At 43.3% G+C, this 15,689-nt stretch overlaps 1 pseudogene; it reads left to right on the top strand.

The window, feature by feature from the left end:
- Positions 1-13,975: 13,975 nt before the first annotated feature.
- Positions 13,976-15,159, top strand: LOC103560134 (signal peptidase complex catalytic subunit SEC11C-like; annotated as a pseudogene).
- The last annotated feature ends 530 nt before the right edge of the window (positions 15,160-15,689 follow it).

The raw sequence follows: 15,689 nt of genomic DNA, 5'->3' as shown, positions 1-15,689 counted from the left end.
TTAGCCCTGAGCTAACATCTGCTGCCAATCTTCTTTTTGCTGAGGAAGACTGGCCCTGAGCTAATATCTGTGCCCATCTTCCTCTACTTTATATGTGGGATGCCTGCCACAGCATGGCTTGATAAGCGGTGGGTAGGTCCATGCCTGGGATCCAAACTGGCAAACCCCGGGCCACTGAAGCGAACGTATGAACTTAACCGCTATGCCATCAGGCCAGCCCCTTTGTAGGGTTTAAAATGCTATGTTTAGATTCTTGAATGGGCTCCTGAGGGAACTTGTGAAATATTCTTGAGGTTTTCAAAACTGGAATAACTTATGGTCTTGTTTAAAGTCAAGGAAAAATATTAGATGACTTCTTAAGATATTTTCTATCACTGTATCCAAAACAATTTTTGTTATCAAAAATTTCTGAATAAGGACAGAAGACTCAGATGATTTCAGTTTGATTTGTGAATCAGACCCAGTTTACGTGCCACCCCAGGTTGGCCGGATCAACCTCGATGGTTGGCTGCTTAGTGGGAGAAGCCCCCCTCTGCTGTTCTGAAGCCTGGCCACTGTTTTTGCCATCTCCCGCTGTCACAGACCAAAGAGCTCCACACATGAAGCTGACTGGCAAGGAGAGACCCTGTGCCTGGCCACTAGCCTGAATGGACCAATACAGGCTCCAGCTTCTCCAGCACCTTCCCGCAAGGGCCAGGCGGCACAATGGTGAAATGCAGGGAGCCCCGTGAAATGCACTTCCACCATCGTGAAACCAGCAGCGTTTGCTCTGGAGCAGAGCCTGGCTCAGAAACATGCTCCGTTTATTTACTCTCCTTCTTCTCTGCGTTTCTTCCCCCTCACCCTCACTTCTGCTTCCCGGGATGCTCCTGACCCCCTCCCCCTCACTTCTGCTTCCCGGGATGCACCTGACCCCCTCCCCCTCACTTCTGCTTCTCGGGATGCTCCTGACCCCCTCCCCCTCACTTCTGCTTCCCGGGATGCACCTGACCCCCTCCCCCTCACTTCTGCTTCCCGGGATGCTCCTGACCCCCTCCCCCTCACTTCTGCTTCCCGGGATGCACCTGACCCCCTCCCCCTCACTTCTGCTTCTCGGGATGCTCCTGACCCCCTCCCCCTCACTTCTGCTTCCCGGGATGCACCTGACCCCCTCCCCCTCACTTCTGCTTCCCGGGATGCTCCTGACCCCCTCCCCCTCACTTCTGCTTCCCGGGATGCACCTGACCCCCTCCCCCTCACTTCTGCTTCTCGGGATGCACCTGACCCCTTCCCCCTCACTTCTGCTTCCCGGGATGCACCTGACCCCCTCCCCCTCACTTCTGCTTCCCGGGATGCACCTGACCCCCTCCCCCTCACTTCTGCTTCCCGGGATGCTCCTGACCCCCTCCCCCTCACTTCTGCTTCCCGGGATGCACCTGACCCCCTCCCCCTCACTTCTGCTTCCCGGGATGCTCCTGACCCCCTCCCCCTCAAAGTCGAAGCTGTGCCTGAGACTCTGCTTCCAGGGCATCTGTGTGAAGACAAATGGTAGTCATTGTTTAAGCAGCAGTAAAATTATAGGTTAGTGATCATTTCAGGCTAGCTTCTCCCACCCTACGTTTTTGGAGTCTTAGTCCCTTTCTCAATGGTGTGTCTTCAAACTACTGTGTGTAGTTCAGAGTTTGCACTTTTTCCAATCTTTGCATACTATCTTTGTAAAATTTAGCCAGATTATTAGGAATTATGGTCTAATTATATTTCCAGAATATGTAGATTATCACAAGCACTCAACACATAATAACATGAGAAAAATGCGAAGTTTGTGTCAGAAACATTAAAAATAATCCATATACATCCACACCACAGAGTAATATGCAGCTGTAAGAAAAAAATGAGATCTCTACATAATGACATACAGTGATCATCGAAATACACTGTTAAATGAAAAAGGCAAAATGCTTTTGTGTTTTCTGTGTTACCTTTTGTGGCAAAGAAATAAGGGAAAATAAAATGTAGTCAGTAGTCTTATTAATAGTGGCAATATTACTCTTATAATTTTAAAGCTGTTATTGGTGTATTTTAGGATAAAAAAAGTAAGTAATTATGCTAAATTACTAGAAACCAAACTTGTTTCAGCATAAGAGAAAATATACATAAATATCAAATGAAAGAGATCAAGTAAAAATTACGTGATCTTAAATTTGATTTGGAATAAACTTAAATAAAATTTAGTATAAACATACTTTTTTCCTTTAAAAAATTGCTATCAACCAAAAAAGATCTAGAAACTTTGACAAATTAATAGCAATAAGCAACCCCAGTGCTAATGATCTATTGTCTCTAAATACCATTTTCCATTCAAAGGGACCAAGCATCCACAAGACATGGTGGCTGAAGGTCTGGAGCATGAAATCCAGGAAGTTATCAAGAAAGATGTCCCAGGCTCATCTTAAGTCAATGGGAGTTATGTCAAAAGGACATATAGGAGCCAACTTGAAGGGACTCCCTTTTGGCTTAAGATGGGACAATTTTAATATCAAAAAGAATAACGACGGGGCTGGCCTGGTGGCATAGTGGTTGAGTTTGCACGCTCTGCTTTGCTGGTACAGGGTTTTCGGGTTCAGATCCCAGGCATGGCCCTAGCACTGTTCATTGGGCCACACTGTGGCAGCATCCCACATAAAGTGGAGGAAGATTGACACAGATGTTGGCTGAGCGACAATCTTCCTTGCACAGAAAGATGTTAGCTCAGGGCCAAACTTCCTCACAAAAAAAAAAAAAGAAGAAGAAGAAGAAAAAGAATAATGACTGCAATGGATTGGAACACACAAAATATGTAAAATCCATAACTTTATAGTGATTCTAAACAAAAACAGTCACTTGGAGATTTCTAGTGCACCAACTCATTACTCTGGATGTTGATAAATAAAAGGGAAAAATCAAGCATTTATTTTGTCTTTTCTATACAAATTGTTTTTCCAGGGTCAATGAGGGGGAAAATCTTCTTCATAGAAGAATTTCAGCTAATAAATGCAGAGGAAACGATAGAAGTAGAAAATTCACTATTACACAATGCCTAATGCAGTAATAGATCTAAGCAACAATCATCAATGAATGTTAAAATTCTTAGGTGAAAGATTGAAAGGAGCTTTGCAATGAAGGGTCAGGTTGACGCCATCTGAGTCCACTGATCAATCTCAGCTCCACTAAATTTGGGGCATCCAGACCTTACGTGCCTCCTGACGCGATACCACTGGAAGAACACAGCACCACCTGTGATGTATTTTTGACTAAAGAAAAAAATTTAATCTGAATCTAATCCAGTGTCTAGTTCTAAAACCAAATTACAAGAAATACGGAGGACAGAGATGTTAAATAACACCACAATGAAATGAACAGCCAAATCAGAAAGGACGAATAACCTGATTTCTGTAACAAATCAATGGGACAAAAAAAGAAACAGAAGAGAATTAAAAAGTCTGAAGAGATACAACAAATAAATGCAATACGGAGATCTTGTTTGGATCCTGATTTGAACAAATCAACTGTAAAAGGACATTTCTTTTTTTCCTACAGCTTAGTACTGAGGTATAATTGACAAATAAAAATTATATATATTTGGAGCCAGGCCAGTGGCATAGTGGTCAAGTTCGTGCGCTCTGCTTTGGTGGCCTGGGGATGGCGGGTTCAGATCCTGGGCATGGACCTATACTCCACTCGATCATCAAGCCATGCTGTGGTGGCGTCCCATATACAAAATAGAGGAAGATTGGCACAGATGTTAGCTCAGGGACAATCTTCCTCACGTAAAAAGAGGGAGATTGGTAACACATGTTAGCTCGGGGCCAATCTTCCTCACCAAAGGAAATATATATATGTTTAAGATATACAAGGTGAGGGGCTGGCCCCGTGGCTGAGTGGTTGAGTTCATGCGCTCTGCTTCGGCAGCCCAGGGTTCCGCTGGTTTGAATCCTGGGCGCAGACATGGCACTGCTTGTCAGGCCATGCTGAGGTGGCATCCCGTATGCCAGAACTAGAAGGACCCACAACTAAAGATATACAACTATGTACCGGGAGGGGCTTTGGGGAGAAAAAAGGAAAAAAAAATTAAAATCTTTAAGATATACAAGGTGATGTTTTGATAGATGTATACATTGTGAAATATTTACCACAATCAAGCTAATTAACATGTTTATCACCTCATATGGTTAACTTTTTTTTTGGTGAGAACAGTTAAGATCTACCCTCTTAGCAAATTTCAAGTCTACAATGCAGTATCGTTAACCATGGACACCCTGCTGTACGTGAGATCCCCAGAACTGATTTATCCTGTTTAGCTGAAACTTGACAGTTTGACCACTCTTTCCCCATTTCCGCTATCCCCCAGCCCCTGGCAACCACTGTAAAATAATACTTCTGAGACAAGTATGGAAACTTAAATACAGTATTAGATGATTTTAAGAATTTATTTTATTTATTTTTTGAGGGAGATCAGCCCTGAGCTAACATCTGCTGCCAATCCTCCTCTTTTTACTGAGGAAGACGGGCCCTGAGCTAACATCCATGCCCATCTTCCTCTACTTTATATGTGGGACACCTGCCACAGCATGGCTTGATAAGAGGTGCATAGGTCTGCACCCAGGATCCGAACTGGTGAATCCCAGGCCGCGAAGCAGAACGTGTGCACTTAACTGCTGTGCCACCAGGCTGGCCCCAAAAATTTATTTTTAATTTTGCATGGTGATTATGTTTTTGAAGCAATCTTATGGTTAGAGATGCATGCTGAAGTATGCACAGGTGGAATGACATAATGTCCTTGCTTTAAAATATTACCGAAAAATAATGTTGGAAATAAAAAACCAACACTGGTAAAAAACATTGGTAATTGTTTAAGCTGGGTGATGGCTATCTGAAAGTTCATTTTGGTGTGTTTAAGAATTTTCTAGAGGCCAGCCCCGAGGCCAAGTGGTTACGTTTGCACGCTCCACTTCAGTGGCCCAGGTTTTGCCTGTTCGAATCCTGGGCACAGACATGGCACCGCTCATCAAGCCATGCTGAGGCGACACCCACATGCCACACTAGAAGGACCCACAACTAAAAATATACAACTATGTACCAGGGGGCTTTGGAGAGAAAAAGGAAAAATAAAATCTTTTTTTTAAAAAAAAAGAATTTTCTAAATAAGAAAGTAGAAAAAGAACAAATTTTTAAAAACACAACTCACATGCAATCCATACATTTTGATTATTTATTTATTTCCTTATATTTCTGACTACTTCCAAAAGGTGGAGGGAAGCTTTAGACAAAAGTACAATAACAATAGTAACAGCTACCACATCAGTGCCTGCTCTGTGCCAGACTCCATGCTGATCTTCCAACTCCGCGACAGTGAGTGCATACCACTATTATCGCCACTTGATCATGAGGGAACTGAGTCTTAGAGAATTTAAGTAACTTTCCCAAGGTTACTAAACTAGCAAGCAGTAGAAAATATTTATAAAGCTCCCCAAAGACTACCAAACTTCCCAAACTTTATTTAATGAGGAGACACTGATAATAGTATTTGCACAAAGAGCACAAAAATCTCAGTTTGGTCGTGCGTCTCATTAATGATTAAGCCTAATTTAAATTAGTTATCATATTTAGGATGAACCGGTAATAGATAAGTGACTCTACTTTGTTATTCAGGAGGCATGTGACATCATCTTCGTTCCAAATAAAAGCTACGGAATATGATCCTTAAGTCACGTCTTCCTTCTTTCCGGAGGACGTGAACTTGAAACTTCACAGGCTGTGAGTGCTGTCTGCTGACAACAAGCAGAAGTGCAAACCCACAGTATCTGGGTCTCCTCCATTCCTTTATATATGTTTATGCTCTTTATTTACATCATCTTATTATTACATATCAGTGTGCTATTTGTTTCCTTGTACCTAGTTTCCACAAGCTGATGGCGTAAATTCCAGTGTTATCTTCTATTTCCACGACCTTCAAGAAACAGTGAGGTTCAAAAGCAATGAGCTATTGAGAAAGTCTGTGGAGCTGGACGACCATATTTCCAAATTTCACAATTTCTTATTGTTGTAAGAAGACAGTTTCTGGAGCTCTGGGAATTTCTGCTCAGAAATGCCAAATGCCCCAGTTACTAGTTTTCCAGCTTAAATTCTGTTCTCCCGGCTCTCATACCAGCTTCTCGCCTCTCATTCAGGCTCTCCCCACATCCTGGCCTTCACTTCTGAAGGAGCCATTTACCTGTTGTGGATCAAAACTGTGAAGTACAGATGGGACGCTCGAGAATGCTGCGTGATTCCATATGTGCAGGTCCACACTCTAAAACTACGGGAAAGAAAGCAATGGCGGGTTAAAAAAGACATTTCACAGGCAGGTAAAGAAATCTAATTGCAAAATGTTCTTGTGGAAGAAAGGCTTAGCTTGTGGAATGGCACAATTATACTGGACACTATACCTAAGGAGGACCCACTGTCTAAAACTGTCGGAATCCCTGGCGTGTCTGCAGGTGCAAGGAAAGTGGAAGACGTCCCATTTCTCGTATAAGCAAAAAAATAAAATCATGCTTCTACAGACCAGATGCTTTCTCTGTCGTTCTTTGCATTTGTATGATTGCTTGCTTGTTTGTTTTAATTCCTTGAGTCTGAATGCATTAAGGGAAAATTCCAGAAATGACTTGAACTGATGAATAGGTGCCCAGTGAAATGGGGAACACCAATTTTATATTTAATTTTCCACTTTCAATATAACAGCATGATTTTTTTAAAGCATGATTTAAGGTTCTTTTCATAAAGAATAGATTTGTAAATATAGCATAATCGGGATTTAGTTCAAGTCTTCTGGCTACAGGTAGAAAAAAAAAGTGACAACAATAATAAGGCCAGCACATAGTTTACTTGTATCCGCTCACAACAATTCTGTAGTCAGTAGTATGAAATAATTCGCCCAAGGCCACACAAGTCAGAAGCGGTGGAACCAGGATTTAGACTAAGGCAGAGCAGCTCCAAAGCCCGTCCCTGAAACCTTCTTGACCATCTTCCTTCTTGATACAATGTAAGAATTGGGAGATAATCAGTCACACAGGAGTTTCCATGCCTGTTCTTGGTCCTCCCCTCTTTCTTCAGGCATTGCCGCCTAATATGGCTATCTTTTTTTTTTATGTTCTAACCAAGGATTTCAGATATATTATCTCATTTAATTCTATGTCATAGATATTTTATTCCCCAAATTTTAGATGAGAAAACTGGGAATCGTCCAAACTTTCTTAAAGTGTCAGAATTAGGCTTAAACCCACTGGTATCGACTCTAGGGTCTATGCTTTTACCCACGTCTCCACACAATGAGGATTCTGTGCCCTGACACACAGTGGGTCCATCAACTCAGCACACTGTTACGTTGCACATGGAAGGGCATTTTGCTTCTTGGACCCAGCGTGGTATCCGAACCCACCAGAAGGAAATTCCTCTCTGACAGAAAACACGTATTCCTGAAGGCAGAGGCTGAGGGGAGCACCCTCCATGCGCTGTCTTCAACTCAGTGCACCTCTTTCTAGCAGCTGCTCACAGTCAAAACGGAATCAGAACAATCAGTCCACGACAGAAGTGCTCAGGGTAACGACTAAAGGGTAGTGGTACTTTGGCACAACTTCTCATTGTTAACGAAATGCATTCAAAGGCTCCCACAACCTTCTTTAACAGTGCCCTAAAGTTTCTTGATCTGTCAGAGTAAAGTGGTCCAGCCTGGAAACCCATCTTTTTCCTTGCCGAACTGTAGCACACTCCACAGTACTGAAAGTAGTAGTTTTAGAACTGTTTGAAAATGTCTCCTGCAAGTTACTATTACTTTAAAATATGTATATATTGTGGGTACATAAACACAACTTACAAGAACCTGACTTGTGAATTTCTGACCCCCACCAACTGCGCGCAGGCCCTCTGAGACTCCCTTTCCCCATCTCCATCCCAGGATGCGGGAACCCCTTCTCCCTCATTCCAGAAAGCAGCCAGCCCTGTACCGACAGCACCACTTGGTGGCCAGGATGGAGAACTGACCAAATCAACTTTTCTTCCCTCTCAACCTCTTTTTGGAGATAACTCCCCTCCGGAATCCCAAATCTCTCCTCCCACCACACACTCATCCCAATTTTCTTTGGACTTTGCCACTGACAGCCAAGGTGACTCCACTTTAGGCAATCTCTTTCTTCAATTTACGCACATCCTTTTTAAACAATCTTTTTTCTTCTCCCCATCCAGTTACTTCGTTAAGTTTTTCTTATTCCTCCAATTGCCTTCATCACATACACAAGCCTAGCAGTTGCTAGGGCTAGGCAAACCAGACGTGGCCCCAAGGCTCCGAAATTCAGAGGATTTAACCACATTTAAAAAAAAATACGTATAATTTTAAAACCTGCGCAAATCGATTAGGCCTCTTCCCCTCAGAAGTACTGCGCCCTGCCCAGCTCGCGGCCCCCAGGAGCCCGCTGGCTCCAGGCTATGGCTGGGCCTTCAGTAGCAGCCAGGGAAGACGGATGGCACTGGAGACCCAAAGTCAGAAAAGAACCTTTTAAAGATAAGAAAGAAGGGGAGCGGGGGAGTGGAAAAGGGAGAGAGACACAGAGACAGAGAGAAAGAAAAGGGTTACCGTGGGGCCCCTCCTGCCGCCTCCTTTCTCACCGCTTCCCACCAATGCCCGGAATGAGATGAGGCCTAAGAGGGCACCAAAAAGCCCTCCGTAATCCAGAAAAATAAAAATAATAGCTAAACCATCTTCATGCAATATTTTAAAAGTCAAAATTAATGCCCAAAAATCCATGAGGAACAAAATACAGTATTCACATTTTAAACAAAGACAAGCTGCTGCTGGTTTGTTTTATGAGCCCGCATCGCTGTGCAAAGGGAATCCTTTCCAATGGGTGGCTCGCCGTTCCCGGGTCCCCCTCCGCGGTGACCCTCTTCCTCCTCACCCCGGCAGGGCGGGTTTATGAGCGTTGACAGTGTGTGCGAACAGATTTAGATGATTAGATGCTTTTCGAAATTGTAGGGCTTTTATCAACTTTTCCTGACGGAGTCAGCGAACAGGAGGATACCTTGATCCGGGCACTGCCGAGGGCGCACGCTTTTCCTGTGGGCCCAGGCTCCCACACCGCTGGACCCGGCGCTGCCGCCCCTCCGCCACCCCTGTCCCTCCGCTGCAGAGCTCGCACCCTCCGACGAACTCTTCACCCTTCACCTTTAAAGCCTGCTTTTCTTTAAGTGCCATGAAATTCATGAAAAATTACTCAATACCAAGGTTTTTCCCTTTTTTTAAATTATAAAGTATTGCTTTCAGCTATATTTTTCATTGCAAATGCACGTTATTGGAACGACCTCACAAATCAAACAACATTTGTAGATTAGCCCAGGAACTAAACCATTATTGACCTGCCTGTGTCTTTGGGAAAACATGTTCTAAATTTCAAACAATTCACTTGCAGATAAATATTTGAGGCACTATTTTTTGTAGGTTGGGGTCTAAATGCTTTCTTTCAATGTTTATAACAATTTACCTGTTACGTGTTGTAATACACACAAGAAAGGAATCCTTTAGCCCAAACTACTGCTTTTTATTTTTAGCAAAAAAAAAGTGACATATAATGCCCAGCTTGAGATCAGAATGCTAAGAGATGACAGTAGAACAAGTTTTGTCAGGCAGGCCTTGCGGCCTGGTGGTTAAGTGCAGGGCTTTGCTTAAGCTGCCTGATTCCACCTGCCCTGTCCCCCCATCCCCAGTGTGGACCTACACCACTAGTCAGCCATGCTGTGGCTGCGACCCATCTACAAAATAGAGGAAGATTGGCACAGATTTTAGCTCAACGCTAATCTTCAGCAAAAAACAAAAACAAGTTTTGTCAACGAAACTGAAAGAAGGAGGGGCTTGCTGGTGGCTGAGTGGTTAAGTTCCCACACTCCACTTAGGTGGCCCAGGGCTCACAGTTGGGATCCTGGGCGTGGACCTACACACTGCTTATTAGGTCGTCCTGTAGCAGCATCCCACATAGAAGAACTAGAATGACTTACAACTAGAATATACAAGCATGCACTGAGGCTTTGGGGAGAAAAAAAAAAAAGCGGAAGATAGGCAACAGATGTTAGCTCAGGGCCAATCTTCCTCACCAAAAAGCATACCTGAAAAACAAAAAGAAAAGAGAGAGACAAGGAAAGAATAAGAGAGAGACATGTAGCATTATTAGGCACATGTTATATACAAATAACTCAGGGGCCAGCCTGTGGCCAAGTGGTTAAGTTCTCGAGCTCCGCTGCAGCGGCCTGGGGTTTCGCTGGTTTGGATCCTGGGCACTGACTGACCTAGCACCACTCATCAGGCCATGCTGAGGCGGTGTCCCACATGCCACAACTAGAAGGACCTTCAACTAAGATATACAACTATGTACCCGGGGGGGGGGGGGGGCGGGGCGGGATTTGGGGAGATAAAGCAGGGGAAAAAAACCCCAAAAACCCCTCAGATACAGATTAATATTTTATTTAAATATGTATTTTAACATTTTGTTAAAATATGCTTGCTCTAATGGTTACTTATATGTCATAATATAGGATTTATGAATATGTATCTCAACAGTTTTCATATAGCCATGTGCTTCTTTCTAAAAATAAGTTGCCATCTGCTCACCTACATCTGGTGATTAGTCATTCAATCCACTAATTATTTTTGGTATGAGATGAGTAGAAGTGTTTCTATTTAAATCATTCCCCCAAATTACAATATGTCATCAGCAGGTCTTTGCTCCTCATCTTGGTCATTATCTTGGTGCATGAAGTTTAGCCACATAGTAAAGTGCTCCCAGATGTCACTGGGAGTTGGTGCCCCTTTTCTAAAATCTCAGCTACTCGGAATCTCAGCATCCATTTTTTAAAACAAAGGTCTAAGTTGTTTTTAACTATTCTTTTTTAACTTGGGAGAGAAACATAATCTAATTCAGTAAGAATAATAAGTGTAACACACACACACAGAACTTCTATTTTAATAGTTAAGTAGAATAAGATGCACAAACTACAGCTCTATTTCGAAAGCCCAGAAGATGTTTTTAAATCCCTCTTTGATCATTTCTGATTAAACATCCTCAAAGATCCCCCCACGTAACTGTGGAACAAGTCTAAATCCCTCAGCTTGGTTCTGACAACTGACCCTCTCCCGCCCTGCCCACCACTATTCCCGTCTTTCCCACCTGACGTGTTCTTCCCTCCCCTGTACCTGGCCCTCCTTCAGGTCCTGGCTGAGGTTCCATCTCTGTTCAGAATCTTCCCTTGGTTTGATTCTCTCCACCCCGACCCCCATCTCTCCCAAGGCTGAGCTCCTGGATCTCTGATTGTCTGAACTGTGCATTCTAATCACTGCTTTTACTGTTTTCCTAACAAGTTGGTAAGTACATTCTTTGAGGTATGAACTATATCATCTTCTCTTTTCAGACTCAATAAATGGCTGTTGAATTAAATAATAGCACTGATGCAGGTGTGTGATTGTACCCCCAACCCCGGCATACATGCACGCATCTGGGAGACGGGAGCCCAGACCCAGTGTTCACGTCCTGTTTGCCTGACCCCTCTCCGGGGCACATCCCCGCACACGGCCCTCCCATGAGTCCGTCTCAGTTTCTCAAACCAGCCTTCACCGACCTGGTTATTTCTTTTCTGTCATCATCTATCATCTCTTTTTTGAACCCTGCTTTTTATCTTAGTGCTAAGCTCTCTATTCAACACCTTGACCCAGTGGGAGTTGAAGTAAGGGGAAAACAGAAGATTTAGAGTTTGGAGATCTAGATTTGGAGCCCCAGGTCTGACTTCCTCTGCCACTTAGAGTACTGTAGTTAGATTAACTTGGACGAGTCAGTGGGCCTTGGTTTCTTCATCTGTATTTTAGGAATAATTATACCTATCATGGGGTTGTTATGAGGATAAAATACACATATGAAGCATTTTTCACATAGTACATTATAAAATATATTGTATTGCCACATTATTAAAATTAGCACAAATATCATTACCTTCCAGAGGCTGCATCACCCCCTCCAATACACACACACACACACACACACATACACACACACACAGATACACATTCACACACTCACTCAGGGATTGCCCCAGGGCAGGTAAACCATTGCCTTCAATCTTTTTGCCCTTTGAGCCCAGGAGGATCCTTGTCTTCTCTGACTTTTAAGGATTGGAAAGTGGGAGAAGCAGTCCTCAATTCCTCCCAGTGGGCAATCAATCAGAGGATAAAAAATAGAACCGATATAAGTCAGGGCAGCTGGCAGGAGAGGCAAGTACTTATGTCTCTATCAATGAACTGCAATTCAATAAATTCTTAAATTGCTAGATCTCAATAAACCATTTTATTGAACAATTACTAAAGTGCAAGGCACTGTACTAGTCTCTAGAGAATTAAAAAATGAGAAAAACACTATGGAGTTTAGAATATGACAAGAGAGACATATAGGTTTGCAAACTAGTGTAACACATGCCATGCTAAAAGAGCTTATAAGTAGATTCAACTCAGATTGAGTCTATGACAATATATAGAAATCCATGTTTGGACATCTTTTCTTTTTTTCCTTGCAGGTCAGATTCTTTCCAGTAGGAAATCTAGGTTTGCTATCACATCAGCTGTTTGATTTTTTTAATGCTTGGGATTGGGGTATCTACTCTATACCTTGACTCCATACTCCCTCCAGCTACTGCCCCAGTTTTTGATTCCACTGTACGGCAACACTTCCCGAAGGAGATGCCTCTACTTCCTCACCTCCTGTTTTTGTTTTTTGTTTTTTTTTCCTTTTTCTCCCCAAAGCCTCCCAGGTACATAGTTGTGTATTCTTCGTTGTGGGTTCTTCTAGTTGTGGCATGTGGGACGCTGCCTCAGCGTGGTCTGATGAGCAGTGCCATGTCCGCGCCCAGGATTCGAACTAACGAAACACTGGGCCGCCTGCAGCGGAGCGCGCGAACTTAACCACTCGGCCACGGGGCCAGCCCCCCTCACCTCCTGTTTTCTCTTTAACTCACCCCAGTGGAGCCTCTGTGTCTACTGTTCCACCAAACCAAAGGTTCCCTCTTACCAAATCCAAAGGCTACCTCTCAGACCTTACCTTACTTTACTGTTGAGCTGCGTTCAATATCATTTATCACACCAGCCTTCTTGAAAGCCTCTTTGATTTCTGGGAAGCGGGCACTTTCCTAGTTTTCCTCCTACACCTGTGGGGACTCCTCTGCTATCATCTTTCCTAGCTCCTCCTCCTCTGCTCACCTTTCGAGTTTGGGTGACCCAGTGCTCAGTTCCACTCTTATCTACACTTTCTTATCTATACTTACTTATCTACACTTTCCTCCCAGGTAATTTCAGCTAGTCTCTTTAGCTTTGAATGGCATTTACGTGCAAATGACTCTCAAATCTCTCTCTCCAGCCCTGATTTCTCTGTCTACAACACTGATTGCCAATTTGACATTTCCACTTGGATGCCAAAAAGGTATCCCAAAGTCAGCATGTCCAAAAGAGACCTCTTAAACCATGCCAAAATGCTTATCCTTGGTCTTCTCCGGTTCAGAAAACGAAATTTCCATTAATCAGTTGCTCAAGAAAAAAACCCAAGCAGCAGGGGCCAGCCCTGTGGCGCAGCAGTTAAGTGCGCATCTTCTGCTTTGGAGGCCCAGGATTCGCTGGTTCGGATCCCTGGTGTGGACGTGGCACCACTTGGCAAGCCATACTGTGGTAGGTGTCCCACATATAAAATAGAGGAAGATGGGCATGGATGTTAGCTCAGGGCCAGTCTTCCTCAGCAAAAAGAGGAGGATTGGCAGCAGTTAGCTCAGGGCTAATCTTCTTCTTCAAAAAAAAAAAAAAAAAAAACAAGCAGCATATGAATCAAATATAATGTCTAGAGCTGTCTGTGACACTCTGAGCCTGCCTCAGCACCCAGAGACCCTCCCATGGTGCACAAGCAACATGGGGAAGCATCTCCCTGTGTCCGGTTTGGACCTCTGTGGGGACCTGAGAAAGTGGAACAAGTGTCAGCTCTTCTACCAGGTTTGAAACTTTGCCATGATTGTGTCTTCTGCATTCATGATCTGGAAAAGCTCGATTGTCCTCACTGGCAGCAAGAGCCCGATCACAGTGGTGCTGAGTGGACCCAGCCTTTCATAGGGTGACTTTCTGTTCCTAACAAATTTCCAGGAAGACCCTAATTAGAGCTGGTGAGATTGTTGTTTTTAAAGTTGAAGGACAAGACATTCCAGTAGTTCACAGAGTAATCAAAGTTCATGAAAAAGATAATGGAGACATCAAATTTCTGACTAAAGGAGATAATAATGAAGTTGATGGTAGAGGCTTTACAAAGACCAGGACTCGCTCAAAAAGGACCTGGTGGGAAGAGCCAGAGGGTTTTTACCATATGTTGTGTGGGGGCCTGGAATTGGCCATCCCAAGGTATGTCTCTTTGGCATGATGATTATTTGGGGGCTCATTGCTTTGCAGACAGGAAAGCAACTGAAAAGTATAATTTACTTACTCTTTGTAAGAGACATCTGTAAAGATATCTCCCTCTCTACCAGGAAGAAGGGGGGATGACCTTATCTCTAGAAACTCTTAATCAATGAGGAAGGCAAGGACTTAAATCTGCATTTGTTTATTGTGCTTGTCTGGTAACCTCCTGTAACTGACTCCTCCCACCCCCAACATCCTCCTTTGTCTTTAGCTGGATATGATGGATGGGGTGGTGGTTTCGGCCATTTTGGCGAGTTGCTCAGTTTGCCTGACCTCTCCCATGTATACATGTTATAAAGCTTTGTTTAATTTTCTCCTGCTATTCTGTCTCATGTGAATTTAACTTGTTCTCTGGCCAGACGAATCCAGAGAGGGTAGAGGAAATGTCTTCCTCCCCTACAGTTTGTATGGTGACTATAATAATGAATGACCATCCAAAATTCAAGTATGCTCTTTTGACTGTAATGGGTGCATATGTGTTACTAAAACGTGAATCCTAAAATGAGAAGCAGTTCCTGGGACCAGATTGAAATGAATTCTGTTGAAAAAGAGGAAAACTAATATATTTGAAACGTCTCACTTTCTGCATAACAGAAAAGAATGTGGAGATGTTTTTGTCTTTTCCAAATAAATGATTCATCAGTAAAGATTTTTAAAAATCATCGAATTCATCATTAAATCATGCCAATTGTATTTCCCGAGACTCTCTCAAACCTCAATAATTCTCAGCTGGGGCGTGCTGCTGTCACCCCAGTCCGAGGCATCACCATCTCTCATCTGGCCTAATGCAATTGCTTCTCCTTGGTCTCCCTGCTTCTTTTCTGACTCTCCCATAATCTCTTCAGTCAGAATGAATTTAAACAAAACCCACTAATCTTACTTAATCTCAACCCTCAGTTCCTTTTAACGTTCTGTGCAATAGAGTAGGAAGTACACATAAAGCACTAGACAATGAATTTTCAAAAATATAAATCAGGTCAGGTCACTCCCACACTTTACACTTTCTGCTGATTCCTCTTGCAATTAGAATAAAAAGCAAACTCTTAGCCTGGCCCACCAACCCCTCCATGACCACTATAACCTCATTTTCTACCATCCTTCTCTCTCATGCACTCCCTCCTAGATATTTTTGCCTTCTTTCTGTTTCTCAAACACAGGTTATTTCCTCGCTCGGAGA

The sequence above is a fragment of the Equus przewalskii genome, chromosome 17 (genome assembly GCF_037783145.1).
Source record: "Equus przewalskii isolate Varuska chromosome 17, EquPr2, whole genome shotgun sequence".
Taxonomy (NCBI): Eukaryota; Metazoa; Chordata; class Mammalia; order Perissodactyla; family Equidae; genus Equus; species Equus przewalskii.
Note: the sequence above shows the minus strand (reverse complement) of the source record. Positions and strands in the feature narration are given on the sequence as shown.